The sequence below is a fragment of the Xenopus tropicalis genome, chromosome 2, assembly GCF_000004195.4.
Source record: "Xenopus tropicalis strain Nigerian chromosome 2, UCB_Xtro_10.0, whole genome shotgun sequence".
Taxonomy (NCBI): domain Eukaryota; kingdom Metazoa; phylum Chordata; class Amphibia; order Anura; family Pipidae; genus Xenopus; species Xenopus tropicalis.
In genome coordinates, this window is record NC_030678.2 from 163,745,615 (window position 1) to 163,768,972 (window position 23,358).

General features: G+C 39.3%; 1 protein-coding gene across 1 annotated transcript in view; it reads right to left on the reverse strand.

Annotated features, from left to right (window-relative positions):
* cntn5 (contactin 5) overlaps positions 1–22,617 on the reverse strand; it is a 778,158-nt gene extending 755,541 nt beyond the window's left edge. The window contains exon 1 of the mRNA XM_018091747.2: positions 22,402–22,617. The gene's annotated coding sequence lies outside the window, so the exon portion shown is untranslated. The remainder of the gene's footprint in view (positions 1–22,401) is intronic.
* Between the last annotated feature and the right edge of the window lie 741 nt (positions 22,618–23,358).

Genomic DNA, 23,358 nt, shown 5'->3' on the forward strand with positions numbered 1-23,358 from the left:
TTTTACAAAATACATCAAATGTTCCATTCAGTCTTCCCTTTCCCACTGAATTGGTACAAATTGTGCTCAGTGAATTGTAAAAAGCGCAGGGACCGATTGCAGCAGGATAGCAATAAATGCCGATGATTCTCCCAATAATGGCTGCTAATACGGTTAATACTATAAGCAGCGAGAGCGCGCAAGTGAATAATATTCAAACGACTAAAGAGCAAAATGAGTATTGATTAAACGAACCATGATAACATAGCAAGGAAGACGTTGAGATAATATCCGCAGCTGCATTTTTTATGAGGGCCGTCTCCAGCAGAATAACAGGGCCCCGGTATCACCGCTGGGAATGGGGGAATCTGCCGACGTGCAGCTCCTATCACTTCCCTCGCACACAAGCAGGATTTGCTGACTGCAGCACTCCCACCGGGACTGCCCCACTCCCCCCATACACAGAGACACACGCATCTTGGGAGAGAGTTTGTTTCTTAAAGGGAAAGAATACCCTCAATACCAACAGTTTATATCATATTAAGTGGCCTATTAAAGAATCTTTAAACTGGAATACAGGTATAGGACCCGTTATCCAGAATGCTTGGGACCAAGGGTATTCTGGATAAGGGGTCTTTTCTTAATGTCGATCTTCATACCTTAAGTCTACTAAAAAATTAATACAACATTAATTAAACCCAATAGGGCTGTTCTGCCCCCAATAAGGGGTAATTATATCTTAGTTGGGATCAAGTACAGGTACTGTTTTATTATTACAGAGAAAAGGGAATCATTTAACCATTAAATAAACCCAATAGGGCTGTTCTGCCCCCAATAAGGGGTAATTATATCTTAGTTGGGATCAAGTACAGGTACTGTTTTATTATTACAGAGAAAAGGGAATCATTTAACCATTAAATAAACCCAATAAGGCTGTTCTGCTCCCAATAAGGGGTAATTATATCTTAGTTGGGATCAAGTACAGGTACTGTTTTATTATTACAGAGAAAAGGGAATCATTTAACCATTAAATAAACCCAATAAGGCTGTTCTGCCCCCAAGAGTAGAAGTTGGTATAACAGCAAAGGAAGACCAACTTCATATTAATGAGATAATGGACAAGCAGGTCCATCAATCTGTTCCTCACTGAACTGAATCTGACCCAAAGTGAACTGTCTCTGGTGGGGTAGGTTTTGGAGACACCTTCTTCTGGTCTGGTCAAAGGACTCCAGTACAACGCCAGTAGCAGAGCTCCTTTGGAGTTCAGTATTGCTACTGGGGAAGGAGATTTCAGAACATTTCAAGTTTCTCATGAGCACATGAGAAACCTTTTTCTTGCTGAACTGAATCTGGTAGGTTTAGGAGAAACCTTCTCTGCTTCCTGTACCAGCTTACAAAAAACTCCAGTACAACCCCAGTAGCAGAGCATCTTTGCAGTTCAGTATTGGTGCTGGAGAAGGAGGAATTAATACCAAGATTCTTCAGAACATTTCATGTTTCTCACCACTTTATATTTCCAAAAACTCTTAAAATGGGATCATTAACAACATAGAAAAAAATGGTTTTCTTGGTGGTTACCCTTTAAAGTGTTGTTTCTTCTAACCCTTATCTTTGACTTCTTTCATAACTTTCAACTAAAATTCAAACCTTATACATAAGCTTTCAGGAATGCTAGCATGATATCATCCTACCATATATTTTGAGACACAGTATGTACACTTATATTGTCATGGGTCAATCTGCAGTGCGTCTTCCACAACTAGGAAGGACGTTCTAAGCCATTTAGAAAAGGGTTAAGTATGGTCCTTCATGTCAGTGTATTCTGAAAGCCCAGTTCTTAGCCTCTCACTGTGAATGGAAATCTATTACTTATATATGCATTTACTGTATAAGTCCTTGAACAACCTGGGGGCAGGTTGTTCTCCTCTTGAAGGCTCTCATCGATGGCACCTACTTTCTGTTAAGACATAAAAATGATCTGCATGTATATATATCTTTATTTGTCCCTTATTTGTGTCCTAAGTACAGGTATAGGACTCGTTATCCAGAATGCTCGGGACCAAGGGTATTCCGGATAAGGGGTCTTGCCCTAATTTGGATCTCCATACCTCAAGTCTACTAAAAAAATCAATAAAACATTAATTAAACCCAATAGGATTGTTTTGCATCCAATAAGAATTATTATATCTTAGTTGGGATCAAGTACAGGTACTGTTTTATTATTACAGAGAAAAGGGAATCATTTAACCATGAAATAAACCCAATAGGGCTGTTCTGCCCCCAATAAGGGGTAATTATATCTTAGTTGGGATCAAGTACAGGTACTGTTTTATTATTACAGAGAAAAGGGAATCATTTAACCATGAAATAAACCCAATAGGGCTGTTCTGCCCCAATAAGAGGTAATTATATCTTAGTTGGGATCAAGTACAGGTACTGTTTTATTATTACAGAGAAAAGGGAATCATTTAACCATGAAATAAACCCAATAGGGCTGTTCTGCCCCCAATAAGGGGCAATTATATCTTAGTTGGGATCAAGTACAGGTACTGTTTTATTATTACAGAGAAAAGGGAATCATTTAACCATTAAATAAACCCAATAGGGCTGTTCTGCCCCCAATAAGGGGTAATTATATCTTAGTTGGGATCAAGTACAGGTACTGTTTTATTATTACAGAGAAAAGGGAATCATTTAACCATGAAATAAACCCAATAGGGCTGTTCTGCCCCCAATAAGGGGTAATTATATCTTAGTTGGGATCAATAACTAGGTACTGTTTTATTATTACAGAGAAAAAGGAAATCAGTTTTACAATTCTTAATTATTTGATTAAAATGGAGTCTATGGGAGACAGGCTTTCCGTAATTCGGAGATTTCTGGATAACGGGCTTCCAGATAAGGGATCCCATAGCTGTATTGAAATAAGCAAGTGAAATGAAAATCCATATTTACTGCATAACCCAATAAATCATGTAATACTTGGAAATGTTATAATTTCCCCTTATTAGCAATAATAGCTGCCTCTTATCTCTGCCACTTGTAGTCATTGCTCCCGCGTACAATTGGTATTAATGAATGCCGTCTCCTATCTAAAAGCATAGACTGCATTAGGATAATTAACTAGTCTTGGTAAAATGCAGGCAACTAATGTGCTTAATGGAGCCACCAGCTACCAAAATCCACTAAAACTAAGTCAAAATACTCGGCATTACCGCGGAAGCAACTGTAGGCGTTTAATAGCCCCATAATCATAAATACGGAATCAAGGAAACAGAAATATTGATTTTTTTTTCTTGAGAGAGTAAAATGAGAGCAATTTTGAATTCATAAGCAAAACATCTGTAGGATTATGAAAGATTTAAGTAGTAGGTTAAAAAATAAGTGTTTGGGATTCTACAATGAATATGTATTATTAAAGAATCATCATATCTACAAGTAAAAGCATGTGCTTTAGGCAGTGGCGATTCTGGGGCTGTTGCTGGTGGAGGCCGCCCCCTTATTGGGTGCAGAACCGTCCTATTGGGTTTATTTAATGGTTAAATGATTCCCTTTTCTCTGTAATAATAAAACAGTACCTGTACTTGATCCCAACTAAGATACAATTACCCCTTATTGGGGGCAGAACAGCCCTATTGGGTTTATTTAATGGTTAAATGATTCCCTTTTCTCTGTAATAATAAAACAGTACCTGTACTTGATCCCAACTAAGATATAATTACCCCTTATTGGGGGCAGAACAGCCCTATTGGGTTTATTTAATGGTTAAATGATTCCCTTTTCTCTGTAATAATAAAACAGTACCTGTACTTGATCCCAACTAAGATATAATTACCCCTTATTGGGGCAGAACAGCCCTATTGGGTTTATTTAATGGTTAAATGATTCCCTTTTCTCTGTAATAATAAAACAGTACCTGTACTTGATCCCAACTAAGATATAATTACCCCTTATTGGAGGCAAAACAAGCCTGTTGGGTTTATTCAATATTTATATTATTTTTAGCAGACTTAAGTTATGGAGATCCAAATTACAGAAAGACCCCTTATCCAGAAAACCCCCAGGTCCCGAGCATTCTGGATAACGGGTCCCATACCTGTATATGGCAGATGCTTCTGAAATGTATATCAACATAATTCTATAGTTTCACGAAAACTCAAGAAACTTAAGAATATTAAGGTGACAATGGTTGCAATACATTATAATGCCATCAATGCACAGCAAATGTATGTATTTATTTGTTGTGTTGGTACAGAACAACTTATCTAAATAGTTGTCTTCTGCAGCTTAAAGAATAATAGTATCCCACCTATTTAAACATCTGGTCCCCTATGGGAACTAAAAGGATACATCACCTACCCCTAATACACCACCCCAAGGCTCCACAGAACGATATTCCCCCCCAAGATATGAGAGTAAGCTCCATACACCACTATCTACAAACACCAACAAACATGCCAGCAGAACAACCATCAGCAAAATAAACAATGCAGTGAATGTGTCTTACATCTTCTGTATGCCTTTATATTTTGTTTGTATTAACCCCCCCCCCCTTTCCCTTCTTTATAAAACTCAATAAAAAAATATCCCATTTAGGTTTTTGATATCAAATGTTTTGTGTATATATTTCTCTTTACCAAAGTCTGTAACAGATCCAGTCTTGCAATTTGATCCATTAATTGCTGGCATTTTTCTGATATTTGGAGGAACGAGGCAAGAGAAAAGTCAAGAATCCCTTGAAGATCTGCCAATATCTCCAAGCACCAGGAAAGGACAAAACTATGAAGCTTTGGCACAAAGATTGAGCAATAAGACTGCAAGGCCTTCAACTCTCTAGTGCCAGTGGGTTTTATCTAAATGATCATTTCATTTGGCACATATCAGGGGTCAGAGTGAGCTCCTTTTAATACGGAATTAAAACAGTGACACCTAACTAATTAGGGTTAAGTAGTATAGTGAACAAATCCTGATATTATACATTTAAACGCAGAGGGTCGAGTATAGGGAAGGCTGCTCAGTGTGCCGGTGTCACAATGTAGTGTCTAAGATGATGCTTGCACTGGGATCTGCTGAGGAAATACCATCTGTTACCATCAGTAACCAAGCTATTTGCAGCAAGGCATCCCTGAGGTTTCTCCACTTGATTTTTACTTTCCAAGCGAGTTGCTACAAATGCATCCCATGAGCCACTGCAATAATCTATAGAGACTACAGTAGTTCCTGCCCAAAACAGGCAAAAACTCCAGAGTACATCTTGACTAGTTATGTTTAGCCCGGATAACAGACTGTTTAGAAAACCATTGCTTTTGTCTTGGTAATGAAAAACCCATGAGAGTCAACCACTGAAAAAATTGGACTATAAGGGTGTAAGTTAAGAAATGTTGGTATGGCCCCATTAGCACATTTTTCCCCTAATATAACTGTAGGAAATAAATTTGATTGGAGGACCTACCAAAACACTCAATGGTTACTTGAAACCCATCTTGAAACAACACAGGCACAGTTCCATTCGTTAACCATTCATTATAAGTGGCCTGTTGTTTGCTGCCGGGTCATTCAACTTGCCGTTTCTCTTTACATGGAAGAACTGTTGACATGACAACATTCTGGTCACAACTCACTTTTGGGCCACATTAGATCCACGTTCATAAAAGTATTACAAGCATGCCCAGTCAAACTGTAAAGTTTGATACTCATTTCTAACAGGTAGACCTGCCCTACCTGTAGTAGTGCTCATGTCTAGTGATGAGCGAACCTGTCCTGTTTTGCTTTGCGAAAGGACAGGAAAATTCGCGAAACTGAGGAAAATCTGTGAAACACATTTGTCGCGTCTTTGATGCCCGCGTCTTTTTTTTTTGTAGTCTGCATCTTTTTTTTGTCGCGCCTATTTTTTTTTGGGGTCCATTTTACCGCGACCGTGCCCAATTTGATGTGACCGTGACTTTTTGACGTGCAGCAAATTTTTCCGCAGCAAATTTTCACTGATGTTTCGCGAAACAATTCGCCAATGGTGAAATGCTGAAATTCGTTGCAAATCCATGCCTGGTGAAAAAAAAAATCACTCATCACTACTCATTTCCTTATCCCTTTTCAAATACTTATAAACACTTTCTCTATGGCAGTGGTTCCAAAACCATGGGAGGGATTTGTAGGAAAATAGCTGTTTTCTATCCTAGATACCCCTGGAAGCCCATCTGAGAGGTTGATTAGAGCAAGATTTGAGGGTAATAGTTCTATTTTTGGAACTATTGCTGAATGGCTTAGTCAATATTTTTTTAATATGTTTGAATGATTGTTATGAGCTAAAGCAGGTTCCTGGCCAGATGTTTGTTTTGAAAAGAGGGCTTGAACTAAATAAGCCTGAAAAACACTGCCCCATGGTATAATGCTTCTTTTTCTAATTGCTTCTTAATGCACAGCTCATGAGTAGTGATGAGCGAATCTGTACCGTTTTCCCTTCACCAAAAGATTTGCGAAACAATGAAAATGGCGCATGTCAAAAAAAAAAAAATTGTCACGCGTGACAATTCTTTTGATGCTTGCAACAATTAGTTTGATGCGGGTGACAATTTTTGGACGTGCAGCAAATTTTCCTGCCCGTTTGGCGAAACATGGAAACATGGAAATTCGCTGCAAATTCATGCCAGGCAAATTTTTTCGCCCATCACTAATGTATAAGGCTGTTGTTACAGCAGCAGGTATGTTGCAAGAAGTACTGCAACTTTGTACAGGTTGACTAATGCCTTTCTCTTCCTGTGTTCTATTTAATAACACTGTACTTGTCTGCCCCCTGACTGTCAGTAAAACCTACACAGAATGCCAAACAATATAACAGCACAAAAGATTTTGTATAGAAGAATATTCTGTATGTTTGCTTTTTATATATATCTCTCATCCACTTTACAATAAATGTGCATGCTGCCAATGATATTATTTTACAGACCTTCAGTTGAAAGGACTTCTCATTAGATGACCTAAAGTGAAATGTGCCTTTCACTTCATTTTCATTTTACAGTAAGTAATTTTGTTAAATGTGCATCTGCCCCAAAGGCAAAGCCAACTCCCATGCACAGTTCCATCTCCAACTGAGCTTGATGGACTCCCAGTCATTATAGAGGAGTTTAATGAACCAATCCTACTTTAGTCGGTGCTGGAACCTGTCCAAATGTTTCTTAAGTGATTTCTGTGCACGTCATAGAGCAATTTGATCAGATTTCAGAGCCTATTATTATAAAGTGACATTTCCAATCATTATATAATGAGAGCACTTCATATCTAACGAAGATGTGAGGCTGAAAACATGAAAAAATGATAGAGGAAACCAATTTATTCAGTGAAATTTGAACTTTAAATCCAAGGAAAGTGTGGATTAAGTTCTCAGTCACATAGAAAAAATGAACCATACTTGGTTCTTGGGTTTTTAATTATAATATACGGACAGATCACATTTGGTGCTCACAGCTTCCCATTTATTTTAGGATAATCAAGTAGTTGAAGGGCATTTTATCATAATGCACTTAAGCCCAAACATATTTGGGGGGTCTTCATCAGGCCACAAAGAAAAAAGCAGGCCTGCATTTTTCATCGTGCCCCTGATGAAGACCCCTAATCATCTTATGTGTACTTTATGTAAATACACTATTTTTGTTAATTAATTTGGAGTTCCTTGCAATTATACTTGATTATCTTTCATGAAAGTCCTCCAGGGAACCCCTGCTGAGAGCACCATACACTATTACTTGACAAGGAGTGTATTATATACTACAGGTATATTTTGGATAATGTTCAAGGGCTTGGGTACCAGTTGTGTAGGATCTTGAAGCGATGTGTGGTGCATCTGGAGAACTTTTTGAGTTTTATGAAAAATTATCACCATTGTTTACAAAGTTTTACCCAGAATTGGTTTTATACCAACAAGGGTAGATTTTGAGTTTCCTTTCCCTCAATTATAAGCCCTGATTTCCCCATTTATTTCAGTTTGGAAAAAAATGAGGTTGTGTGTGCTAAATACATCAGATTAACTTGCCCCCATGTTTGTTTTCGAATAGCATATACCTACAATAGAGAAAGCATACAGAGAAATCATAGACTGTAAAGTTTATTGATATCTCCTAAAGTTATCATTGTTTTGGCAAAACCTTCAGAACATTAACATTATTTGAAGAACTTGAAATGTTATATTAGGGGCTGTATCTCCTTCTCCACATTCTCCAAAACATTAAGCAGAAGTGCCAAGGTATATATTGGATAATGTTCAAGGGCTTAGGTACCAGTTGTGTAGGATCTTGTAACGATCTGTGGTGCATCTGGAGAACTTTTGAGTTTTACGAAAAATGATCACCATTGTTTACAAAGGAAAGTGTTACCCAGAATTGGACATACCAACAAGGGTAGATTTTAAGTTTCCTTTCCCTCGATTATAAGCCCTGATTTCCCCATTTGTTTCAGTTTTTTAAAAATGTGGCTGTGTGTGCCAAATGCATCAGTTTAACTTTTCCCCATATTTGTTTTCTAATAGCATATACTTACAAAAGAAAAACCATACACCAGATAAATCATAGACTGTAAAGTTTATTGATATCTCCTAAAGGTATCATTGTTTTTGGCAAAACCTTCAGAACATTAACATTATTTGAAGAACTTGTTATGTTAGGGCCTATAGCTCCTTCTTCTCCACATTCTCCAAAACATTGAGCAGAAGTGCCAAGGTATATTTTGGATAATGTTCAAGGGTTTAGTTACCAGTTGTGTAGGATCTTGTAGCAATGTGTGGTGCATCTAGAGAACTTTTGAGTTTTACAAGAAATTATCACCATTGTTTACAAATGATGGTTTAAGGCTGATGCCAGACGTGGCGTTTTTACGCTGCGTATTTTCTAATTCTCTCGGCGGCTGAAAAACGCACGATATCATCATCCATAGAAATAACTTACAGTCTCGATGGAAAACACACTATGGGGCTGCTTTACTCATCCATGAATCTGAATGAGAAAAATTCGGATTGGAAAACGAACATTTTGCGACTTTTTCGTATTTTTTGCGATTTTTTCATAGCCATTACAAATTTCGTGAATTGTCGCGACTTTTGTATAGCCATTATGACTTTCGTGAATTGTCGCGACTTTTGCATAGCCATTACGACTTTCGCGAATTGTCGTAATGGCTATGCAATTGTCGTGACAATTCGCGAAAAAGTCGCGAAATACCAATCATTACAAAAGAAACGCATTCGGACGCTTTTCGGATTAGTAAATGTGCCCCTTTGCGTAAATACGCTAGAAAGCGCGTTACCACGGACTTTTCATTCGTTTGCTGAAATACGCCGTTATTTGCACAGCAAGCTATTCCTATGTATACACTAAGGCATCTGCCAGACCTTGCGGAAATACGCGGCGTTTTTTATTATTTCCCACTATTAGCTCCATGGAAACGGGATTTGCTACATCACCAGTACTAGGCTGAAAAACGCCATAGTCAGGGGCTGTGTGGCTTGTGCGGCGTTTTTAGGTGGAGAAAATACACAGCGTAAAAACGCCACGTGTGGCATCAGCCTAACCCAGAATTGGTTTCCATCCCAACAAGGGTAGATTTTGAGTTTCCTTTCCCTTGGAGATAAGCCCTGGTCACCTTGGTCTTTCCCATTTCTATAGCAATCTCCTGCAGACTCTGGGGTAGTTTTATCAGGAGACTCTTCCTTGGAAACATGCAAATGTATTACAATATTTCATTTACATGACTAAAGAGAGCAAAATCTCCTGAGGAAAAAAGTGTTAACTCTAAATCTGAAGAACTGGAAATCTTTAGATTATTGATTAGGCTGCTCCTTTAAAGCAAACTTGAACTTTTGGCCATGAAGAGGGATTGAGAATAATGTCAATACGGTATAAAAGGAATCACTCCAACATGAGGCATTCAACTTCATTCCTTATCCGTATCATCTTTGCTTATATACAGTGCAAAGCAACAACAGATCCAAGCAAGAGTGCCAAACTCTCACAGCTGATAAGTTATGCAAAGGAAGAAAGATCAATCAGTTGCTTCATTTTGTTTGATAAAAATTGAATTGTCTTTTTTTTGTATTGATTTAGCATAACTAAAAATGCAAATAATGACCTTCACAATCCTGCACACCTGGGATAATGGTGCGAGATATAATTGCATGATCTTTCTATTGGCTGTGCCATTGTATAACATGCACTTTGTACAGATGGAACTTTCTGAATTCATGACAAGGTTCTTGCATAGAGAGAGAACAAAGATATACAGATTCAACCATCACTTGACTGAGTATAATGAAATTTGAGTTTGGTCAAACCTGGGACAAAAAATATATATATATTTTTTAACGTAAAAATCCAATCTTTTGAATAAGAAATAGTGTTAAGCCAAAGATCATGAATGTGAATTATGTTTAATGATTTCTTCCAGGAAAATGTAAAAAGGATGAAAAAAAAAGTTTCGTAAAACAAAATTAGTTGTCCTGAGGTTTAACTAAACACTGTACTGGTCATTAACTGATGCCTCATGAATCGTCTATGTAATTATGGTATTTATAAAGTTGTGTAATTCATTTTATGCCGCACTAAGGCAAGCATATACTGTATGCCATTATTTATACCCCCTCAGACCTGAAGTATCACATTGCTAGAGATGTAGCGAACCTCACAAAAAAAGTTCGTGAACCCATTCGCGAACTTCTGCCAAAAAGTGCGAACTTTTGCGAACCCCATAGACTTCAATGAGAAGGCGAACTTTGAAACCTAGAAAAGCCATTTATGGCCAGAAAACTGATTTTAAAGGGTGCCACGACCTGGACAGTGGCATGCAGGAGGGGGATCAAGGGCAAACTTTTCTCTGAAAAATACGTTGTTGTAATCAGTAATCAGAAAATAAAAACAAATAAAAAGGACTATTGGGTTACAGCAGATGAGATCAGCAGGACAGCTGTCCCCAGCAGCTACATACAGAGCAGTAGAAATTAGATTACTAGTCACCAAAGCTACCTAAACTGTCCCTCAAACCCCTGCACAGCTCTCTCCCTATGCTAACTCATCAAGCACACACAGGCAGAATGTAAAATGGCTGCTGGGCTTCGGTTTATATATGGAAGGGAATGGTCTGGAGGTGGCCCAGGAGGGAGAGCTGCCTGATTGGCTGCCATGTATCTGCTGGCTCTGGGGTGAGAGGTCAAAATTTGGCTCCAGCTAAGGCAAACCCAAAATTGCGAACATCGCTAAAAGTTCGTGAACTTGTGAACTTGCGAACACCAGATTTTCGTGCGAATTAGTTTGCCGGCGAACAGTCTCTACACATTGCTATCTAAGTGAGTGGAACAAAGCAAGCCAGAAATTCTGTCTTGAAAATTTATGCCGGATTTTTAAAAAAAATAAAATGAAGGATAGAGAACTGGCTGAAGGATAGAGTACAAAGAGTGGGGGGAAATGGAACATTTTCTAATTGGACCAGTGTGGTTAGTGGAGTACCGCAGGGGTCAGTCCTTGGGCCTTTGCTTTTTAACTTGTTTATTAATGACCTGGAGGTGGGCATAGACAGTACTGTTTCTATTTTTGCTGATGACACTAAATTGTGCAAAACTATAAGTTCCATGCAGGATGCTGCCGCTTTGCAGAGCGATTTGACAAAATTGGAAAACTGGGCAGCAAACTGGAAAATGAGGTTCAATGTTGATAAGTGCAAAGTTATGCACTTTGGTAGAAATAATATAAACGCAAACTATCTACTGAATGGTAGTGTGTTGGGGGTATCCTTAATGGAGAAGGATCTAGGGGTTTTTGTTGATAACAAGTTGTCTAATTCCAGGCAGTGTCATTCTGTGGCTACTAAAGCAAATAAAGTGCTGTCTTGTATAAAAAAGGGCATTGACTCAAGGGATGAGAACATAATTTTGCCCCTTTATAGGTCCCTGGTAAGGCCTCACCTTGAGTATGGGGGGCAGTTTTGGGCTCCAGTCCTTAAGAAGGATATTAATGAGCTGGAGAGAGTGCAGAGACTGCAACTAAACTGGTAAAGGGGATGGAAGATTTAAACTATGAGGTGAGACTGTCGAGGTTGGGGTTGTTTTCTCTGGAAAAGAGGCGCTTGTGAGGGGACATGATTACTCTGTACAAGTACATTAGAGGGGATTATAGGCAGTTGGGGGATGTTCTTTTTTCCCATAAAAACAATCAACGCACCAGAGACCCCCCCTTTAGATTAGAGGAACGGAGCTTCCATTTGAAGCAGCGTAGGTGGTTTTTCACGGTGAGGGCAGTGAGGTTGGGGAATGCCCTTCCTAGTGATGTGGTAATGGCAGATTCTGTTAATGCCTTTAAGAGGGGCCTGGATGAGTTCTTGATCAATCAGAATATCCAAGGCTATTGTGATACTAATATCTACAGTTAGTACTAGTGGTTGTATTTATAGTTTATGTATGTGAGTGTATAGATTGGTAGGTGTGGGTTAGGTGTGCTGGGTTTACTTGGATGGGTTGAACTTGATGGACACAGGTCTTTTTTCAACCCTATGTAACTATGTAACTATGTAAGGTTACCATTCATCCAGGTCATGGTATATCTGTAGTATTAAGTCAAATCAACTGGACTTGTTGTGTTTTTCCTAAGGACCTTTCGCCGACTCAAGTCTCTCAGTTCTCAATTCCAGTTGATCAGACTTATTACTACAGATATACTGTACTTCTATTTATTTCACGCTATTATAACAAAGAGGGCAATTTATTCATTTTCTATTTCTAGTTGTGAAGAATGAAAGAAAAATCAATCGTAAGGTTTAATCACAAATGCAAATTATTTTTCTAATTTTTTTTAATTACTATCTATGTATGAATTTGAATTTGAAAACCTCAATTTTACATTTTTCCATTCATTAAAAAAAAAAAAAAGGACTTCAGTGCTTCAGTGTTGAAAATATACCTCCCGTTGGCTTATATAGAAGCTCACCAGGTTTCAGTTGTCAAGATTTTTATTAGGCTGATGCCACACGTGGCGTAGGGCTGATTTTTTTGGCAAGCGGAAAAATGCTTGGCGAAAATTCAGCCCTACGCCTGCTACTTGTGCCTGCACCCGAATGAATGGGATACGCTCGGGTGCAGGCACATGTAGCCGATATACGCATGAAAACGCGAGAGAATGCAAAGTCTCGCGTTTTCATGCGTATATCGGCTACATGTGCCTGCACCCGAGCGTATCTTATTCATTCCAGTGCAGGCACAAGTAGCAGGAGTAGGGTTGAATTTTCGGCAAGCGTTTTTCCGCTTGCCGAAAAAATCAGCCCTATACCACGTGTGGCATCAGCCTTAGAATTCTCTAGTTTTTTTTTTTCAATTGATAAATCTCAGAATTGATAAAACCTGTCAAGATTAGGTAGATGTCAATGGCAGATGCTGGATTTGTGCAATAATACCAACAAGTTGTGGTTATTGTGCAACAAGTGGAAGACTTTTCGATTTTTTTTTTTTGTGGTTTTTCAGATGGATCTTTTGGAAATGAGATTTTTCATGGTTTCAAACAAATATAAATCTGAAAAAAACGAGTTGAAGTAAATCCCCATTCCCCTTAGTGGGATGTCTTTCCAAACACAGAAGCTCAAAACTGCTGTTCAGATCAGCAACTTCCTCACCCAGCGTGAAGCTCCACCCCTTTGGTTTACTGAGCCATTGACCAGGAAGTTGGTTTACTGCACATGCTTGTTGGCTCTGGCTTGAGCGTAGTTCACTCAGGCATGGACAGTAGATATCTCTTAACTTCTCGGTCAATGTAGAAGGAAAACTCTATAATTTAAAGGGAAGGAAGTCATGCTAGATAAGGAAGTTAATGAGTTGCAGTTTGTGTTAGAAAAGACATCCTAAATCATAAAGAATTGCTTTTTCTTTAAACTTTATTTACTCTTGCAAATTTGGACCTGTAGGAAGAGAAGTGGTATATATATGGGTAGTTGGCTTTATAAGTCCATCATTGGTGGTTTACAATAAGATTAAATAAGGATGAAGAGGTATTAAGCTAATGTATTAGAAAAGGCCACGTGACCAAGTAACCAATAAAGAGCTTGCATTCAACATTCTAACAGAAGAAGACCAATCAAAGTTAAGTTACATAGTTTCATAGGGTTGAAAAAAAGACCATCAAGTTCAACCCATCCAAGTACTTTGTAAACCCAGCACCCACACACCTATACTTACCAATCTATACACTCACATACATAAACTATATATACAACCAGTAATACTAACTGTAGATATTAGTATCACAATAGCCTTGAATACTATGCTTGTTCAAGAACTCATCCAGGCCCCTCTTAAAGGCATTAACAGAATCTGCCATTACAGCATCACTAGGAAGGGCATTCCCCAACCTCACTGCCCTCACCGTGAGGAACCCCCTACCCAACATCCCCCGGCAGGACATTCCCCAACCTCACTGCCCTCAACATGAGGAAACCCCTACTCAACATCCCCCGGCAGGGCATTCCCCAACCTTACTGCCCTCACCGTGAGGAACCCCCTACCCAACATCCCCCGGCAGGGCATTCCCCAACCCCCTCACTGCCCTCACTGTGAGGAACCCCCTACCCAACATCCCCCGGCAGGGCATTCCCCAACCCCCTCACTGCCCTCACCCTGAGGAACCCCCTACGCTGCTTCAAATGGAAGCTCCATTCCTCTAATCTAAAGGGGGGGCCTCTGGTGCGTTGATCGTTTTATGGGTAAAAAGAACATCCCCCATCTGCCTATAATCCCCTCTAATGTACTTGTACAGAATGCTGATATGTTGCTGTGTTATCGTACTGTTAGCAAATTATCCCATATTGAATCATTAAAAAAATAGGTGGTTGTTTATCTATACCCTATTCTCATGCTAAATCCAATAAAATATAATGTTTGAGAGCAAAAAATATGCACCTTTTGGTATAATCATTTTTATACAGAACTGCTAATTTCCCACGTTACTATACAGAGATTTCTCTTGCAGGCCGCTTGCCTTTATAGTGTTTTCATTTTATGTTTTAGAGTCTGACGCGCATGGAGATTAACCCCATGTATTAAAGGACATAAGGAGATGACACGGGAATTGATCTCTCTGACTCGTGCATAAAAGCCATTACTCACTGAAGCTGCAGAGGTAATTGTGGCTGTATCTTTATATGACCCACGGAACCTGTGTGACATTATCTGAAAACCAGGAACTTGCTTCCTGCCGATGAAAAGAAAATAAACTTTGACTAAAACAGTCTAAAGAAAATATTTTTTTCCCCTGCAGAACTGGTACACATGCTGTTTAATCACCCTGGTCCCCTAAAGGAGACCCATCAAAATAATCTTCTCTCCTATCATCTGTCACCTTTTCAGTAGAGTGGCAAACGTACCATAAATGACCGACAGTACGTCCAATCACTTGAGACAGGGTTGGACTGGGGGGTAAAGAGCCCACCGGTGCTCCCACCCCAGGGGCCCTGAAGGTGCCCCCACCGGCCGCGTCCCCTAACCTAACCACAGGGGCCCCCCTAACCCCCCTCACAGGGCCCCCCACTCGACGTCCTCCCCAGAGCATGTAAATTTAACAAGTCAGGGGAGGAGCGGTTGGGCAGGGGGAGTGCCAGCAAGGGTCGGGTCTGGGCCGCTGGGGCCCACTGGGATTTTTCCCGGTGTCCCGGCGGCCCAGTCCGACCCTGACTTGAGACCATGGTTCTCCCACACTAATGAATACAAAAGAGCTGCCAGTGGGTGAGAACATTTTGAGCACCCCAATTCTTTATAACAAAGCTGCCAACATCAAAAGGTTCCTGGTACCAATGCCCTTAGCTCCATCTAACTTTGTCTACTAAACAATATATAAAAGTAACAATATACTCAAGGCTCACAGTTAAATTCTAGACTGAGGTCACTCCCATTTCCGTGTCATAGTCATCATTTCCATTAATTGCTTTCTCAGATACCTAGACTTCAGAAGAGTTTGAAAGCCAATGGGATTAGTTGTAAGCTAATCCAGTGGCTTGGGGGCAACATGTTGCTCCCCAACCCCTTGGATGTTGCTCTCGGTGCCCCCAAACCAGGGAGTTATTTTTGAATTCCTGACTTGGGGGCAAGTTTTGGTTGAATAAAAACAAGATTTCCTACCAAATAAAGCCCCTGTAAGCTGATAGGGTGCATAGAGGCCCCTAATAGCCAATCACAGCCCTTATTTGGCTCCTCCATGAACTTTTATGGTGCTTGTGTTGCTCCCCAAGTCTTTTTACATTTGACTGTGGCTCATGAGTAAAAAAGGTTGGGGACCCCTGCTTTATAGTCTTAATATCCAAAGGCCAGTGGGCAGTGTACACCGTTCGGCAAAAGAACAATACTGCACTGAAAGCGGTTACTAGCAAGGAGTGATGGGCGCAATTATTCGGCAGGCATGGATTTGAAGTGAATTTCCATGTTTCGCCATCTGCGGATTGTTTTGCAAAACGGGCGTCAAAATTTCCCTTGAAAAATTTGCAGAGCAAAAAAAAATATTTTACCGATATATATATATACAGTATATAAATATATTCAAGTTTGGAGAGATTCTTTTTTTTTTTTTTTAAGTATCATCTTTATTATTTTAAGAAACATAGAAAGAAGGGAAAAGGGAGAAAAAAAAAAGGGGGAGCAACGGAAGATTCAATTGTATAGTACATGACAAGATTACATACATTGATATACATATGGATACACAGTGGTTTTGGCACAAGTTGAGCGTATTTCCCATAGTTTGCATGTTAATAGACATTTGCCGTGATTTCCATACTGTATACCTTGTACTAGGGTGATATACCCGTTGGTTTAAGATGCCTAAATTGGTTGTCTGATAGCCTTATGCCACCTCCGGTATAGCAGGATTTAGCTCCAGCCATGGGGACCAGTTTTTTTTAATTTTGCTGGACAGTCCCAGGCTTCATATGCGAGTCTAATAGAAGGGAGAGATGTGTTGATAAGGGTTTGCCATGTTTTTATTGAGGGTGCATTGTTTTCCCATCCAATTTAGTATTACCACTTTCTTTGTGTAGTACAGTATAGTCCAAACTGGAGAGATTCTTTCATAGGTCCCTTAACATAATATAAACCAGTGATCCCCAACCAGTGGCTCCTGGGCAACATGTTGCTCCCCAACCCCTTGGATGTTGCTCCCAGTGGCCTAAAAGCAAGTGCTCATTTTTGAATTTCTGGTTAGGAGGCAAGTTTTGGTTGCATAAAAACCAGGTATAATGCCAAACAGAGTCTTCTGTAGGCTGCCAGTACACATAGGTCCTATTAAGTAGCCAATTTATAGCTCTTATTGGCACCCCCAGGAACCATTTTCATGCTTGTGTTGCTCCCCAACACTTTTTACATTTAAATGTGGCTCACAGGTATAAAAGGTTGGGGATCCCTGATATAAACTATCATTCTGGGGTTATAGTCTTCCTCTGGCCATAAATGGGCAGATAAAAAAGACTAACTCGGACCATCCAGGACAAGACAGCAGCTTATTGGTCTGTGTATGAGGCACACCATTGGCTCTGTCTGACCAATATCCACTATCTAATATCCAATATCCAATGTCCAAAAATCATACAGACATAAGCTGGGAAGGACCACACTAGGTTCATTAATATATGAGGCGTTCTGTCTCTAGCTGTAGCTTTAAAGCATCCACCTTACGACTAATTGAACAAATGATATGAAGTAATAGGCCAGAAAAAAAAACAAAAAAACAACATGCAAAATATTATCATTTTCTCTAGATGTCTTGTGAATGCTGAAAATATCAAGCACCCTTCAGAAAAGGCATTAAAATATTTATTGGCTTCTGAGAATTTCAGCAATGCTCTTTTCAGCTCGGAAATCTTTCAAGAAAGACATTTGCGATTCTCGAGATGAAAAAACTTCGCCATGCTTGGAAAACTTTATATAAAATTTAAAAAAACGACCCAGAGAAACAAAAGCTTGCAAAGATCTAAAGGTTCAGCTTTAGCATTTATGGAAATCTCTGAAAAGTTCAGCTCGTGTTGCCGCGCTTCACAGCTTCGTTTTGGCTTTTCAGGATAAAAGGAAGTTATTGGTAAATATTAATGCACTACATACAGCTTAGACTCTCAGGAAGGGAAGGCTGCTTTCCCAAAATGCTTTTTTTAGGTGTGTGTGTGTGTATGGGTTTTTTTTGGCAAATCCTAACTTGAGCAGAGATGCTAAATTGTGTAACAGTATGTTAACCATTAACCTGCCTATATAACCCGTTGCTCTGCACTCAGTCAAGGCCTTTCTAGTAAAGTTCCTGGGTGTGCTGCTATGCCATGTATTTGGTTTTAATCCTTGCCCATATCCTAACTTTGAGTGAACTCCACCTGGACTGACCCTGCCTTTGACTTCTCTTCTGGATCCTGATTCTGTACCGCACTACTGTTCTGGTTTTAACCTGGCCTGCCTGACTCTGACTAATTCTAGTAAGCTCCTCCAGTCATTTTCAAAAGATCTGGTTCCGTTGCTTATCCTGAACCTTTGCCCTGGTCCTCTCACTTTAAGACCTGGCGGCACCCGAGTAGTGGAGGGCTCCACCCAAAGCCAAAATGTGAGCTGTGACCGGGACCTTGGCAATTGTTCTGGGTTTTGGGTTACCAATGGTGACACAGTACTATATATTGTAAATTATGACTGGCAATATCATAGGCATGAAGGAAGGCTGGGAAGTAGTGATGAGCGAATTTTTTTGACAGGCATAGATTTGCAGCGAATTTCTCCATTTCGCCATTGGCGAAATGTTTCGCGAAACTTCTGAGAAAATTAGCCGGCGAAAAATTTGTCTCGTGTCAAAAAAAAAGCCTCAAAAAGTTGTAAAAAAGGGCGTGGTTGCGGTAAAATGGGCGAGGGCGACAAAAAAAGACACGGGTGACAAAAAAAACGTGCGACAAACACGTTTCACGAATTTTTCAGCAAAGCGAAACAGGACAGATTCGCTCATCACTACTGGGAGCTCAATCTGTGTTTGGGAGAATTACATAAGGTAGGAAAGTCCATCCTCAAGTCCTCTAGCTGTTGTTTGAACAGCAAGACTCAACATAACCCCTCATGGAGATACACAATATTTTGTCCAGTCTTTGTACTTCTATCTAGCTTCCCCACAAAACCCTGTAATTTTGCGGCACACGTCACAGATTTATAATTCCTTAAGCCTATGAGCTTTCAGGTGGCAAACTATTTTTATTCAAGAAAACCCACTTGGAGAAAAATACCTTAACCAACAAAAAAATTCCTTAACTCACGTAGGGATGCCGTTTTGCTTGCTTGAGTTGAAAGGCTTGAGCAATCATAAATCTGCTCCCCAAAACTCTTGAATAACTGTGAGAGACCAAAACCGATTACTGACTGAAAGCTATACAACAAAGAAAGTTCACCCAGCACACCCTTACCTCCTCCAACAATTCTTACTCGGTACACAGCCCAGAGAGTCGGCACTCCCAGCACAGTGCAGCAAAAAATAGTTGACCGTTGTGATGGTCAACTATTTTTTGCTTGACTGAAGGCTGAAATTTGTGCCCCCCAAGTAATGTTAATTGAGTCCCATTGTGTATGTGTAGTGCATGTGCTTCACTCAAGAGGTCCAGTTGCCATTACTTTTCATAGCTCTCTACTCATGCCTGAGTGTGCATGATGCTGGTAAAATATAATAAGTTAGTGATATATTTATAAGTTCAATCCAAACATTATTTAATTATTTAAAACCTGACCCCTACTGTATATAGACAATACTGCACTAACTTGAGTGTCTTAAAGACGTTAGGGGGTCAGTCATGAACACAGTGCTGCTGAAAGTCACAGTGCTGTATTCATGGAGCGAATGTCAAAAACTGAGTCCATAGACCGGTGGCAATTCTTCTGAATGGATGGCAGGACACAAGGTGCAAACACATGGCAGACTGCACCTGTTTTTTGCACTTTGCACTCTGCCCTGCACACAGTAAATGCCGCTTTTATATCTTTAGCTAAGGTAGGAGTAAAAGTGGTACAAGAGTTAAAACTGTCAAGCACTAACCTGTGACACATATAAAATATTAGTATTAAGCTGCAGCAGAAAAAGACATTTACCTTATTTCTGTCTATCATTTGTGATCATTGAGTTCTGCCAGTTCCTGACAGACCTTTATTCTGTGATTTTATCTTAGTCCCTATCCTTTCATTTATATCATATGGCACTTTCAAAATCGTTTCTAAGTTAAAACTCAGAAAATGTCTATCATCGCCTTACAGTAAAGCTTAAATGGCTGCAAAATTACAGTCTGACCAACGTACTGTACATTATTTGTCTTTATTTTTTTAGTCGTGTCTTTAGAGAGTGACCTAGGGACACAACAAAGTATTTTTTTAAAAACTTCAAGCTTCTGGCTGCTTTCTATATTTTTTTCAAAATATGTCTAGCTTTAAAAGCCATTCTCTCTACACTATTTATTCATAGCTCTTTATGTCTCCTCTTGTTTTTAGCACCTTTCCAAAGAACCTACACTCACTAAAATCCCTTGCCATATAATAAATTTGGTATTTTATTTCGCCAACAAAACCCAAACTCAGACCATTCCTTTCAGCACACTATTTGGGGTTACAGTACATTCCCACTGCTGTTAAGTTAGCTGTACGCTAACCAAGGAAAACAATATATTTTTGATGAATCCAAAATGGGCAAAAATGTCTTTATACTCCAAATTACCAAAGTGCAAGCCTTTACTAAGTCAGCAAATTGTGAAATGTATGGCAATTCTTTCAAACTTTGCAACTTACAGCATCTTATTTTCCTTGTATTATTAGGCACTAAATAAAACCATCCTAATTTAGAATGCCATGGGTCAATATGCAAAGAATACCATAGCATGTGGCATGTAGAAGCCCCAAAATCTAAATATAGAGTATATATCTAGTGCATATATATATATATATATATATATATATATATATATATATATATAGTGTATGAGGAGTATATATATTTTATATACAGTATATATATGAATTTTCATGGCTTACATTTCTGCTTCTGGAAAATCAGTACATTGCCTGACATTTTAGTGTGATAAAAAGCTCTATCACCAAGATGACCCCAGAAAACCATATACTTTTGGAAAGTACAGATTTCGACAAATCCAAAATAGAACCCAGATGGATTTTCTGATTCAGGTGAACACAGCAAATTCCGTTGATCTGTTACAAAATATATTTTATCTTGGCACTGGGTATTTTACATACAAACTAGAAAGTGCCCATCTGATCCTATGCCCTAAGTGACTTTTTACTGTAGTAAGGGTATAGGGATTAAGCCTTTCCATTAATTTTGCAAGAAGAAAATCTCCTGAGTAATACGGAGATCCTACCAATCCCACAAAACATTCCAGCTGGCTAAAGTCTCTTTTGTTACTGACTCATTCTATTGTGTTGGATATTTGAGATTATGAAGTGATGCTCCTGCTATACTGAACAGAGAGCAAGAACAATAGATTTTAGATGATTTTCATAGTAATTCATAAACTTCTGAATGTCAAAATGTTGCAGATCTTGAAGTTTGTAGAAACCATTGTTTTTACACCATTATAAAATAGGTCCCTATATATAATACACTTCCATTGGGTATACACTCAAATAAAAAGTGCAATTATGAAGTTCAGGGCTGGGTGAAAAATACAAACAATGGGTACAATCTGCCATGTTTTTGTATACAAACTGCCTGCCTTACACTGCTTTGAAATGGAGTAAAAACCAGTATATGCCCCATGAATACATAACTACCTGCCTTTAGATCTACTGTATTCATGAGGTGCAGGTGGATGAAGACATGACGATATCACCAAGACATGAAATTTAGGAAGCTCTAGTGGGTACAGGCTAAACAGAGCTCTGTGCTTACAACCCTATGGCAGGTAGTGAGGGCCACAGGTCTAGAGACCTGCATGTACCCCATGTATACATTATTGCTTGTGTTCAGCAATGCTCTATTCATGAGGGGTAGACATTTGTAGGCACTTAGGCATCCCTCCTCCCATTCACTTCATTCAGATGCACATGTTTCCTGCCCAATAGGTGCAGAGCAGAGCCAGACCATTATAAGGGTGCTTCACTTTCAGATTAACTTGTAGTATGTTATAGAATGGCCTATCGGTAGCAACTTTTCAATGATTCTTCATTTTGTATAGTTTTATTGCAAACTGTCTCACGATCAGAGACAGGTATATACGATTTCAAGCTGAATTCTGGTGTGACTTTATTTATCACAGCAGTTTGGGCAGAAAATATAAGTTCATACAGCTGATATCCAAATATAACAAATAAGTAGCAGTCTTGCTTAAACTGAACCGGTCCTTCTCAGGGGGGGACACACAGACACACTTGGGCAGATTAAACCAATATAAGTAAATGCAGGTTACACTCACAGTCTTTTGTAGGATTCCTGCGCTTCCTCAGAAGCGGCTCCACTTCAGTCCCAAGTGTTTAGGGCAGAATATAGTAGCTGGGCCTTGCTACTAGGAAATCCACCCCTTGTGGATAATTATTCCTCAGGCTCAGAGATAACTGTGCAGCCACCAGGTCCCAACAGGTCCCAAACACATATTTTCCCCAAACAGGATACGTTCTACCCTCCAGCTCAAGTGTCTCACCTCTCCCAGAATAGAGCAGAGAGCAGAGAGCAGCTTTTAACTACAGGTGAGGCTAATCAGCCCTCACAGCTGCACAGACCCTCAATTTCACAGCCCTCTGTGCTGCTTCATAGAGGATTCTGGGAGGGATATACAGGTATGGGATCATTTATCCGGAAACCCGTTATACAGAAAGTTCTGTAATAATAAAACAGTACCTGTACTTGCTCCCAACTAAGATATAATTACCCCTTATTGGGGGCAGAACAGTCCTATTGGGTTTATTTAATGGTTAAATGATTCCCTTTTCTCTGTAATAATAAAACAGTACCTTTACTTGATCCCAACTAAGATATAATTACCCCTTATTGGGGGCAGAACAGCCCCATTGGGTTTATTTAATGGTTAAATGATTCCCTTTTCTCTGTAATAATAAAACAGTACCTGTACTTGATCCCAACTAAGATATAATTACCCCTTATTGGGGGCAGAACAGCCCTATTGGGTTTATTTAATGGTTAAATGATTCCCTTTTCTCTGTAATAATAAAACAGTACCTGTACTTGATCCCAACTAAGATATAATTACCCCTTATTGGGGCAGAACAGCCCTATTGGGTTTATTTAATGGTTAAATGATTCCCTTTTCTCTGTAATAATAAAAACGTACCTGTATTTGATCCCAACTAAGATATAATTACCCCTTATTGGGGCAGAACAGCCCTATTGGGTTTATTTAATGGTTAAATGATTC